Raw genomic sequence first — 12,818 nt, forward strand, 5'->3', positions numbered from 1 at the left:
ATGCTGCAAGGGAAAGCATTCTGTTCCATATGGCTGTCCCAACGGCTCTACGTTTGCTCCATAAACATAGTCACTTTTCCAAAATGACACCTTCGCCGTATGCGTGCGCCCGGGAGATTGTCTGTAATTATGTGTGTCCACCCACCACACCGCAGCTGTGCAGCCGACAACGAACCACCGACCGAGATCATGTGCCACCTGTCCATTTCGGTAGCACAGGCCCGCCCCGGCGCAATAAGGCAGCACGCAACACAACTGCTCCGAAACTACACACCGGCTATTAACACAGCAAAACGGTCCAATTTGTTTGCCTGTGGAAGCTTCTGAAAGACCCTGGGAGAGACATCAAACTTCTGCCGGGTCTGGCTGCTTGCTGGCAGTGCTGGGGGAGTGCTTTTTGGCACCCTGCCCGGTTTGCCGAAGAAAACCTTCGAACATTTACACTTTCATCGCCTGTGTGCGGGGGCATTCATCGTTGTTTTGGCAACCCGACGAGGGCGTTGTTCCGAATGTTGCAATTGTTAGTAGTTAGGGGCACATGAGCCAGTGGACACAGTAACGAAAGCTCATGATGTGACTTTAATTCTCTTAAAGAAACACATTCGTTTCTATTGTCTTGAATTGATAGTTAACAGATAATTTTCGTTCGTGCGTTTATATGTCTAACATTATCTCAATCATTATATGTAATGGAAAAGGATGCAATGCAATATTAAACATGGTTTGCTAAGCAGGTTGCCTACAGTTAGGCGCTTTCGAATGAACAATAGTAAACTTTAGGCACATTAGTCCAGGAAAGCTTCTAACATACAATTAAATTACTTTAAGTATGATTGATTACTCCAATCAACAAATCCATATCATCATACGCAGTTGGAAGAAATTTAATACTGCTATTGGCATGGTCTGTCATACCGTTTACAAACTATTAGGCGCTTTGTAATTAAATATGCACAATTAGGCACAAATTGCTATGCAGTTTGCATACCTTTAAGCACACTTTGCAATGCAAATGGCACAACTTTTGGTAAATTAGTAAAAGAATTCGAAATCTAGCAATTTGAAATGAAAAGATTATTTGCTTTACAGGGTTCCCCACGATTTATTGGTCAGTTCCCATGATTTTTTGGTGCATTCACACGATTTTTTTATCGTATCCCATAGATTTTTGGATCGTTCCCATAATTTATTGGTTTTTTTCCGATTGGATGTCAATACAATTGGACCAAAAAATTCTGGCAAATTGCCAAAAAATCGTGGGAACGCATCACAAAAATATGGGAAGCCACCAAAAATTGAAGGGAACCAACCAATAAATTGTAAGAAACCCTGTAAGCAATGATACAACAACCTCAATCAACACCTTAACTCAATCAACCTAAGCACTGGATTATTATGTTGCATTGGACATGGTTTGCTACGCCGTTTGCATACTTTTAGGCGGTTTGTAATGAAAATAGCTCTTGCCAATGCTCTTTACTGCTCCGATAGCCATGATTGTATATACCATTTGCATACCTTTAGGCGCTTTGCAATAAAAAATATAAATTTAGGTAAATTATTTAAATAACGCCAGCAATTCAAAATGAAACGATTAAATTAATTAAAGCATCAGCTATTTGATTTCATCACTCATACAAATCACAATGCTAGCAGGTATGATTGCCCTCCGCGCATCAATTATAACTACTTTCTTATCATCATTTGTTACATGCCATGTGCCATTATTATTCAACATTCATGTTTACGGTAATGCCTGCTTAAGGCATTATTAGCCAACTGCCGTCTACATTTAATATAATGCTGCTCTCATAAAGTGAGTTCAACTGATAAAGTTTACCTACAATTGCTGTGATGCTCGCATTCTCTCTCTCAAACACACATTGTCATCGTATGACAAAGTCGAAACTTTCCCGCCCCCCTGCTCGTATTTAATACGTCAACTTTTGAAAACATATCAGCGCAACCATCGTATCTTTATTCTGTAAAACGTCACAAGTCAAAAGTGCGCTTCTGGTGGTGAACGATGACGCGTCAACGCGGGTGACAGGATCGTCATAAAAAGTGCTTTGAAGCTTGCACGTGTAGGAGCGACAGTTGATCGTCATGGAAAAAGAACGCACGAGGGAGACAGGGGTTTGCAATAAACATTAAAGGTAACGATCGTACACGGGACGGCATCCTCCGTTGGGTTGCTGTGTCCTCATACACTGCAGTCACACACACACGCACATGTTCAGATCACCTCTCAAGCTGACGTGTGTCCTACACCCGATTTCTTCGCTCGCCATTTTATTAGTGGCAATAAAATCTTACTCATACGAGCGCCGGCGCCAATTTCATTTTTGGGTGGTGTACCTTGCGATGTCTCCAGTTCCTTCCGGAGAAGAGAGTGTGGCTTTCAAGTGGTGGTAGAATGCAGCCTTGTTCGCTTCACACTGTCTCATTCTCTCTCTCTCTTTCTCTCTTGTGGATCAAAAACCCCAGTCCCAGGGTCGATGTGTTTGGAGCCCGCTCGTAAAATGTGCTTAATTTATGTGACCTCCAACGTTCCTTTTTTCCCGAGAAACCCAAAGATGAAAAGAGGGAACACACCTTTCGGGTAAAGGCCAAAGCCTCTTCTTCTGCAGGGCATGCCAGGGAATGCTTCCCCGAATGCGCTGAGCAGGCAAGAAATTGTCACGCATCATTAAGCCTTATCCTTTTTGAACGCAACCATCTCGGAACCAACTGACGAAGCTAAAACCATTTGCTGCTCGACCCCTTGGGGGCGGGAGTTCATTTCAGACTGGACTGTTGCTTTGATCCTAGATGCGCCCCCGGGGTGCGTCGGGAGAATCAAACCGATACCGATGATTCATTGCCGAGTACCCGCTCGGTAACCTTCACACTGCGCTCTATCTCTCCAAATTTGCCCAGTTTTCCCGGGGACAGTCCACAATGCCAGCATAATAAAGCAATTACCATAAATTTGACAATGTCAATTGGAATTTAAACATAATTTGCATATAATTCATTTCACCCACGGAACGGGTGAACCATCCTTTTTGACGCCCCTGCCCTGCCCTGCCCTGAGCAACCGACCGATCAGGCCCAAATCCAAACACCGCGAAAAGCCGGACATTGGCTAGAAAGTTAACTTCCGGTTCCGGACATTGAAATGGAGGCTCGTTTAACGTACACACCACCTTTCCCCGCATTTTCACAAACAAACCAATCGTTCGACGATCGTTCCAATCCCGCCCAGCAAGGTAGAAACGATAAATGAAATTAACAACCAGACCTCAGGGTGTGGCGGTGTTTGTGTGTGTGTGCCAGCCAGTCAGCCACCAACACCAGCCAGCAAGGTTTGGTTGGTGTGGTTTTTCAGCTGTGCACGAAATTGGGCCACCCGTAAGGTGTGTAACCCGAGATGAGCGTATCATCAACTCACTCTCTCTCTCTCTCTCGTCTCGTTTCGCTTCCCTTTCCAGGTCACCTAAACCTGTCGTTTTCGTGTTTCCGGGCTCACCGTGGGGTCCGTTCCGGTGTAGTTGTTGTAGTTGAACTCCAAACTCTCCGGGGTCTGTGTGTGTGTGTGCGTGGGGCATGAAATTAATTATACTATTTGCTCGACGACCAATAAAATTTGCTCGAATTAATATTGCCACACTCCGGTGCAGCCGCGGTCACACTTATGCCGCGGCTAGTTAGTGGGCATTTTTGGGGAGGGTGGGGATCACAACATTACACACGCAACCACACACACACACACTACCCACGGTGTGTAGTGGAACCCGTTGCGCTGCGTACAACTTTTGCGCGAACTGTGTTTGGGCGTGTTTAATTATTCATAAACGATACTTTTGCGCAATTTATGCGTGACACCAGGCGACGAACCAACGCGGCGAAGCTGTTACTACTTACAACACTGCCTGCCACCTCCGCTGTGCGTCAAACGTCAATCGTCACACACACAAAACACCGGGTCGGCGCCGGTTCGACACACGCACCTGGCGTGTCGCTTTAAGTGGCGTGGGTTCTGCACCCCCTTAGCTCTCCCCCCCTCCCCCAACAAACTCTGTCCTTGTGTAATCGATCACTCACCATCTCCATTAGCGCGCGCGCCTGAAGGTAGAAGGTGTTAGGAGTAAGAATTTAAGACAAGCCCCCGGGGACAAACACAACACCGCTTCGCTTGAGCCGAAATGGAGGCGCCCAGTCAGTTTCGGCGGGAATGGAGTAATACATGCGCGTCGTCATGGAACGCGAGGGGGGGAATATTAACCGATTCGGGGTTCACAAGCACCGGAACGATCCGGTTTCGGTTCCGGTTTGCCGATTAGAATGAACGGTTTTAATTGATTGAGTTACACCAGTGCTCTTGTGCTGAGGGTGGGGTGAGCCCCGTAGGAAACGGTTTCGCGAAACCGGTGAATTGGGTCGTTTCTGGGGCTTGTTTCTTTGGGTGTTGGGAGGCTAATTTGATGGGCGGTTGTTTGCGCTTTGTGGTAGGTATTGGGGACATATTGGCAGACAGCACAGAGAGTGGAATTAAATTGTGAACTTTAATCAGAATCTTATTGTTAAATCGAGGGCAAATATGTTAATTCGAATATTGTCTTCGTTTAACACTTTGACCGCCGGCCTGACGTCACAGTTTGCGAGTGAGCACGTAGCGCATGACAAGAGAGCGATGAGAGCGACAATTGTTCGTGCGACTATTATCACTCTTTTGTTTCATTTCGATAAGCGGCGTAGCACATGTCGTTCTCGGTCTCTCTTTCCTACCTCATTCGTTATCAAGAGAATTGGCGATTTCATATGACGCGGCGCTTAAAGTGTTAATTGTTTTTCATGTTTACCATACCAATTGTGTGAGCTTTATTTGACTCTTTTTTTTTTTTTTTTTTTGAAACATTAAGCTACTTTCATAAAGCTTACAACTAGCTTTATTTAAAAATAAATTTTTGATTTGATAAAAATATATTGCTTTTCACACCATGAAACAAGACATACAATACCCAAGAATCAACATTCAAAATCAGTTATCAATCCAAATTGCTTTCTGTGTGGATTTACTGAAACAGTGGAGTAAAAATTAAAAACTGATAAGAAATGGAAGCCAGTTGGAAAATGTTGTTAAAAATTGTAAATTATCAATTAGGGTAAATGTACCAATGGTGGTGCAATTTGTAGTGGTACAGATGTGTTTTAATGGATTGAAAGTGTCAGGAAAGACAATTACTGAATATTTTAACACATAACGAAGAGAATATGTATTATTTTTGCAATGACAACCATTTTTACCATGAAACACATCAAATTTACGAAAAAATACATATTTTTGAGACTACTTCGTTGTACCTATTATGGTGGTATAGTTCTTATAGTCGTCGTATTGTGTAAACAAAGATGCCTCAAAACATTGTGTAATATCAATGTAACTTAGTTTTGAAGCTGTTTTCGTATGAACAGCAAGGATTACTGCCATTAGATTGATTTCTTTTGTAATTTGATCGTAAAAAATGTATGAATTTAGTCGATGGAAATATTGACTAAAGTACTGAATAACACCAGTCGTCAACCCACACCCAGAAGAGTTTGCTTGATTTAAAGTCAATCTTCACTTAGCCAGATAAGCGATTTTTGGCTTTTTTTGGTAAATTGCTTACAGAAAACTAATTTTTGTTGCTTATTTTAATGAAAACAGTACATGTCAAAAATGTCGTCGAAAAAAATCTAAAATTACCTGTTTTTATTGATTTTAAAACTAGGACCATTATAGGAACATGCCTGTTTGGTGTACCTATAATGGCACTATCGTAAAAAAACACTTAAAAATACGTAAATATGGTGAAAGGTCAATGAATTTGAATAGAACAATATTATTTCATAACAATTATGTTAAAAAATTAATAGTTGCGTTGTTATATTTTCATTTAGAACGTTAACAAAAATATGAGTATCGTTATAAAATCTTAAGGATTTTGGAAAAATGTTGATACCTTTCACAAAATAATGGATTTTTCGGTCACTAAGTAACGGAATACATCCTTTGTAAAAGACTAGATAACTTTTCACACTATCATAAATAACTTAACTAATGTTAATGTGTCGTAGTAGACGTATTTTAGTACAATAATATTAAACTTCCCCGTTCAAAGAATTAATCAGATTGTAACGGAATAAATCAGTAAAATGACACTACAATCATGTTTCGGCTTTAAAAATGATTATTTATCCATCATTTAAAAGTTTTTAGAGCATAAGAGTATCTCTTATAACTGAAAGAGAAGAGACGCTTCAACAATACGTTGCTTTTTCAATATTTTATAATTAATTGTATTTTTCAAAACAATTCATAGATTCACCATAGAGTTATCGATAATTATTGTTAAACATTATATAATGTTTCTTACAATGCATTTTATGGAAATGGGTAACAAAGCTTTCATCTCATAAATACAAACTACATTGCGGGCAGCCAATTTCAACCACAAACTCCCATTGAAAGAGCGCATTAAATCCCAACCAAACGCTCCTGTGTCCAACTGCAGCTGCAGCTTACGCTCGACCTGTAATGAGCGAAAAATAATACATTCGCGGCCTGCAATCGTGTTTCGATCCGCAAACCTCCTTCCGGAACTTGCAGCGAGCGCGCGCCCAGCGCCATCTTGGAATGTATAATTCAGCACACGCTTCGAATCACGTCACGGGCTCGGGTGGTTCGCTTCGGTGGGGCTCAGAGAGAGCTGGAGCAAAAACACCAGCGCCAGCGCAAGTACGGCGTAAGACGGTGTTTAATAATTCAAACATATTGACGTATGTTTTTGTAGCTGTTGCCAACACACTGCAGCTGTAATATCGGGGCCCCGCAGAACTGTGGTGCCATGTGTGCTGCTAAGGTTCCAATCGAAGGGTCCGCAAGTTTTGCGCATTTCCAACCGAACGATGCAATGCAATTGTGGTTGCACGTCAATTTCAAGCCCTTCTTCCCGGGCACAAAGGCACTGCACACACACACACAAACACACCGATGTATAAGACGTCCAGCTGTGAATGCCTTCCTTGCTCTAACACAAAGACACACCCTGCACAGAAGACGTCGACGATGCAACGGCGATGTTCGCCGTGATGGCGAAATTCATAAGTTATTTAGAAAACGCTGACAACAAGCATGTTACAAGCTACATGAGAGGGGGAGGCGGGAACGGTTCTGGTAATGATGAAGAACCTATAATTTGCCTTGGCGAAACGGAAGTTACATCATCGGCCCGAAACCTCGAAACACGAGCGCGGGAGGTGCAATTGTATTTCCCGTGCCGGCCTTAAATGACCCCAAGAGGAGGTCTTCGTTTCCTTTATTCGTGCCCGGCAATGTACGGCCTGAAGACGAAGGACCTGCAAGAATAATGACAAAGCGAAGGTAATTTTCCCACCAGTGTTGTTTTATTAAAGCACCATTCGGGGTAAGGGAACGAAGTCGTCGTTCCGAAGGTTTTGCTAAGCAACCATTCAAATCAATCCCCAACCGATAAAGTTTAAAGATATTGGCGTGTTTTTATTCTGCGTTCACTCAGAACTCAGTACATCTTGCCAATGGTTCAGGTGCGTTAAAAGCAGCAGCAGCAGCAGACCATTTGGTTTGCATATATACATTTTGCGTACAACTTCCTCGGATGTGCATAATTGATGGGCGATTGCTTGCTTGCATTCAATCAATAATAATCCTGATTGGAAATGTTGGTCGAGTCAACAGCCCATCGAACGAGACCGGATCCCAGGCCACAGCTGCCAGCCGGGTGGGCAATAAGTGGGTTTGCTTGCTGCCAACATTTAGGGAGGCCTCCTGCCGTTCGAAATCAATTCATTTCGGGCGCACTGTGTTGCTATCTAAAAATCAACACCAACTCTTCATTGCTCCCATCATTGATTATACCTCGTGGCTCCTCGTGCTCGGCTGGAGGAGAGTTTTGGCAAGGGGATGGAAATATGGAATTTTATCTTGTTTTGTTCTGGTGAAAGGGTAAATAAAGTTTTTTTCCCTTCTTTTGTCTGACGTCTGAAGGCCTTCCGGGGAGGGGTTTGAACATTTCAAGTTTGAAAGTTGGCTTTTCTTTACCTTTCCCAAATGCTTCTGGGGATCAATTTCTTGGTTTTTGGGAGAAATTGAAAGAGCAATTCATTCGATTATCTAATGGTTTGTTTTTGTGTTTGTTTTCCCTCACACGCAAGATGCTTTTATGGCTCAGCCCACGCAAAACCTCCCGTGCCGGTTGCAAATTGAACTGAACCTGAAATTATAATTAAACAAACATCTTTCCAAAAAATTGAACATCAACACCAAAACTCTAACCGATTGCCGTGCCGTCGGAATCGTTCTGTTAAGGCGTGTGTTTCCCTTATCCTGTTTGGACCAAAGGAAACCGATCCAGGAAAGTTGCGTCATCTTGAAAGTGTATCGTACCGTGTGGCTAACCATACCAGAGAGATGCATGAAGAATGCGGGAAGAATCCATTTCCCTGCTAGACCACAAAATCTCAAACCAAACGAACTAAACTAAAACCAAAGCCAAACACACAAAACGAGTCCAGCTTGGGTGCTACTTTTACTAACCACCACCCCCATTCCTCTCCCTTAAGGGAGTGTGTGTGTGTGTGTGTGTGTAGGAATGGAAAACAAAGACCCGTACCCAAGAGCCTTCAGCTTCAGCAACGAATCGATTCGAGAAGGCGATACCGAACAACAAACAACGATCACTATTTGTATGGGGAAACCCCGTTCCGCCTCCTACACACACACACACACGGTGGTCATTGTCTGGATTGGATGGGGTATAAGAAACACCACTCTCACCCCTTGCTTGGGAACGGGAAGAATCGGATAAGATTGTGATGAGGAGAAATCAAACATTGGACGCCTCCGGTGGTTACACGCGTGTAGCCAGAGAGGGAGAGAGAGCGCGCGCTGGAGTGAAATGGACTTTCAAACAGGGAGTGACCATTGCGGTTGATGACCAACCAGTCCTTCTTCTGGTGCTGGTGATGGTCCTGGTCCTGGTTCCTGGTGGAGGTAAAGGAAACAAACCCCAGCTCCGTCTCCAAGCCGAAGATTAGTTACTTAATTAGGTTTCGTTCTGGGCAGTGAGCGGGTCGTCTTAACCCAAGACACGATTCCTGCGTAGTCCAGAAGTGGGCCCATACGAAACACGCACACGTTAAATCCGCAACACTCGTTGTACTCGTCGTGCTGCTGGCGGTGGCGTTGGTGGTGATGTTTTCGGTCGTTGCGAGATAATCAATAGAAAACGAAGCAGCGCGTCGTATGACAACGTCCCTCGTAAACGATATCGATACACATCCCTTTGCAGCCCGAATCTGTGAACTGACAACGTGGGGGGGGGGGGGGGAGAAAGGGGGAAAAACAATCGATCGGAACCACTCTGCTCATTTTCATTAGAACTCATCCTACCTTTGGAAGGAGAGGCTTCCAGAGGGAGGAGCGGTTTGTGTTCAATCCCTGTTGTTGGCCGCACCGACGACCGATGATGGTGATTGTTTCCGATCTGTTCCGTATCGAAAACCCCACAGACTGAACTGAAGGGGAGAAATGCGAGAACTGGAACCACTCAAAGCATTAAAGGCCTGTCCACTGGTGATTTTGCTGGTGCGCTCTTGTGCTCTTGTGCGCCTCCCGAGACGGATTGAGACCGATGTGACCGATTTCGTCGTAACTCATCGTTATCGTAAGCTGCTGTTACACGTTTGCTTCTTTATCAAGCTCCGTGACGGTTGCGTACATGGAACTCCGAACCTCGCGGTAATGTACGCTGTGTGGACGATGGTCAACTAGATAGGTTCCTCCCTTACATTCCCCACTGTCACTTTTAGGAAGAATTGCGTGTAGCAGACGTGCGTGTAATGGGGTAAAGTGAATTAAACGATGGAATTGGAACGAGCTTTCCTTCTGCTGATTGCAACTAAATCCTTCCGATAAGAAGGAATGCTCTGCAACCGTACCGTTGTGTGTTGTGCTATGTTGTACACACATCCACAAATGGGTTGAGGAGTGTGTTTGTTTTGTCCTTTGTTGCTGGTGGTTGGTGGACAATTTTCATCTCGAGTTCTTTTAACAACCCACTACTATCTTCTATCTTGTCTACCCTCTCTCGACTGACCAATCGATCGATGCAGGTATCTGCTCTCTGTTGCTAAGTGTATACAGATAAAGCGATGAAAATACTCTCGCCCATGAAAACAAATCGCCCACACTACTGTACATACAAATTGGGTGGAAAGTGTACTGTTTACGATATCGTTTTTATAAAGCTATTTACTCTTCGTTGACCAGATATTGCTTATGGTCGACGAGGTGGGCAGTGGGTTTGATTTGGGGCAGGCCTGATCTGGCAGGGGAAGTATGATGAAGAAATGAAGCCATCAAGCACGCAATACACTTTAAGGATGTCTAATTTATTTTTTTATATGACATAATCAGCAACCTCAAATGGACCGACGTTAAATCGTACAAAAACGTAAGAATCGCTTGGTGTTAATTTGTTAAGCCTTCTGTGTATACAACACATCTTAATACACAAGATTTGTATCGCAAAAAGCATAACTTAGGGCGTTTTGTATCAAAGAAGCCTTTTAAAAACAGAACGTTCTCCAGCACTAGATTCTATAACTAATTCAATCTTTTTCATTTTCACGTTATGTTGTTTCATTTTTTGCGATTTTTTTGTCTTGTGTGTAAAGTAAAATTCTTAACAACTTAACTTTTTTTTTGGCGAGAAGCATAACTTCAGGCGCATGACGTCAGGTGTTGTGTCGCCTTAAATTAGTTGATTTTTTTACTAATAAAATGGTCATGGTTACAGTACATTATCCAGAATAAAGAATACATGTTTAAAACATCTTTGGAAACCCCGTTCGCTCATAGGACCATCTACTATCAAAAACGTATTTTTATCTTTCCACAATATGTGTAATATAAATACATAAAATGAAACTTCATATGGCTAAACTTCCATTGAACGCTTTTTTTATTTTTCGTTTTCTTAAAAACGAAACAATTACGTTTTTGTTTAATGCGCCTTCTGTACCTACTAAAAAGCTTAATATACTCGCTTTGTTTCGCGCGAAGCATTCCTTCAGGCGTTTTGTGTCAAATAAACCATTCATTTCACATCACTAGTTCGTTCATATTTCTATTAAATCATACAGAATGAGATACATTCTCATGAAAAACATGCTCTTTTTCTGTGGAAAAAAAAGAACTTTTCAAATGTACTCATATGGCAGATATATAAATAAAATCTTCAAAGAGATAAAGCTATCTTCTGTTGAAAAATTGTTGTTTGTTATTTTTTAAGCTACATGTTATCATTTTTTCTCATTTTTTCTCTAATCAAACGGATTAAACGATACATCCGATCCGCACAAACGAATGAGCTTTCGCTCGAATCGGTTCCTTCCGCGAATGCCAGCACCAGGCCACGGTGGGGCGGCGCGGCACTGCGCATAGCATCCATATATAATTTCAAAATTCATCAACATTGACGATGAGCGGACGACATATCGCCGCAGGGGCGCTAGTGGCGTTGGTGGAATCCGTTTCGTTCGATCAACAAAATTCCGTACAATAGCCGGGCCTGCTGATTCTGACGCATTTCTCTCTCTCTCTCTCTCTAGCTGTGTGGTGCACCCTGATATACACACAGTTTGTTTGCTGCTTTATCTTTTTTTAACACGAAGCCCATGTACCCGGGGGTTCTACCAAGCCAAGTAAAATACTTCCGGCCCCGGTGTGAAGAGGATGAGAGTAGTAGCAGCAGTGTGGGTTTGGGTTGACTTTGTCTCCCGCGTTTTTTTGTTGCCTCATGACGACTCAGCGTGACAGCTTTACACAAAGGCGGCCAACACAAAACCTGGCCCGGGGTTTCCCCGCCATTCGGGGAGGGTTCATTTTAAGTCAAAGCGCTTCCGCGAACCGCTGTCCGCGTGTGTCCTTGTGTTTGCTGCGATTGAATCTTTTTAATATCCGGTCGACCGGGCGGGCGGTGGCAGTGGACGATGGCGTAAATCCGTCCGCTTGATCCGGTTGTCACTAGATCGCGCACTAAGGGTGGCCTCTTTTGTTGGGAGCATTGGGGTGAGTTCTTTTTTTGCGAGCTAGAAGATGATGAAGGAAAGCGAAAAGACCGGAAGGTCATTTTTCTTGAAGCTTTTGGACGCTTTTGGGGTCCCCGCTCAATCTTTTTTCGGGGTCAGTCTGGCTTTGGGGTAGTAATCCCCACGCGAAATGGAATCAGGAAAAAATGGGGGGGGGGGATGCTTGACAAAAGGGATACACATCCATATTCCGTTAGAAATCCAATCATGCTGACATTAAGGGAGGTATTAGCTTTGGCGGAATGATGCTCCTTTAGAGTGCAATCATTATTATTAGTTGTATTATTTCGTGCTGGCGTGAAAAAAATAAATCTGCAACCAAAGGAGAAGAGCAAGCCGCGCCAACATGTTCACGCTGCTTGTGCTGTTGTGGCTGCTGCTGCTGCTGTGCCGATGTGTTTATGGGTTCGTCGCCTGTTTTCGTAAATCACCTTATTTTTTTAACGAGCATTAAAGTTACTCCGTTGCGTCCACCAACACCAAACAAAAAAGTTCGATGCCGCTGTGTTATATGTTATGTTTGTTTTTGTTTTTTTTTTGTTGCGTGGGGTTTTCTTTTTCTCTTTTAATGATAATTTTACATGTTCCAATGTACTGTGCTTGTGTTTTGCCACGTGTGTGTGTGCTCGCCTCTTTGGCTTCTCCGTATGTGAAGCCGATGA

The 12,818-nt window shown here is 43.2% G+C and overlaps 1 protein-coding gene across 17 annotated transcripts in view; it reads left to right on the plus strand.

Moving 5' to 3' along the window:
* The window catches only part of LOC1271433 (CUGBP Elav-like family member 2), a 291,660-nt gene that overhangs the window by 158,864 nt on the left and 119,978 nt on the right, over positions 1-12,818 (plus strand). The window lies entirely within an intron of this gene.

This window comes from Anopheles gambiae, chromosome 3, assembly GCF_943734735.2.
Source record: "Anopheles gambiae chromosome 3, idAnoGambNW_F1_1, whole genome shotgun sequence".
Taxonomy (NCBI): Eukaryota; Metazoa; Arthropoda; class Insecta; order Diptera; family Culicidae; genus Anopheles; species Anopheles gambiae.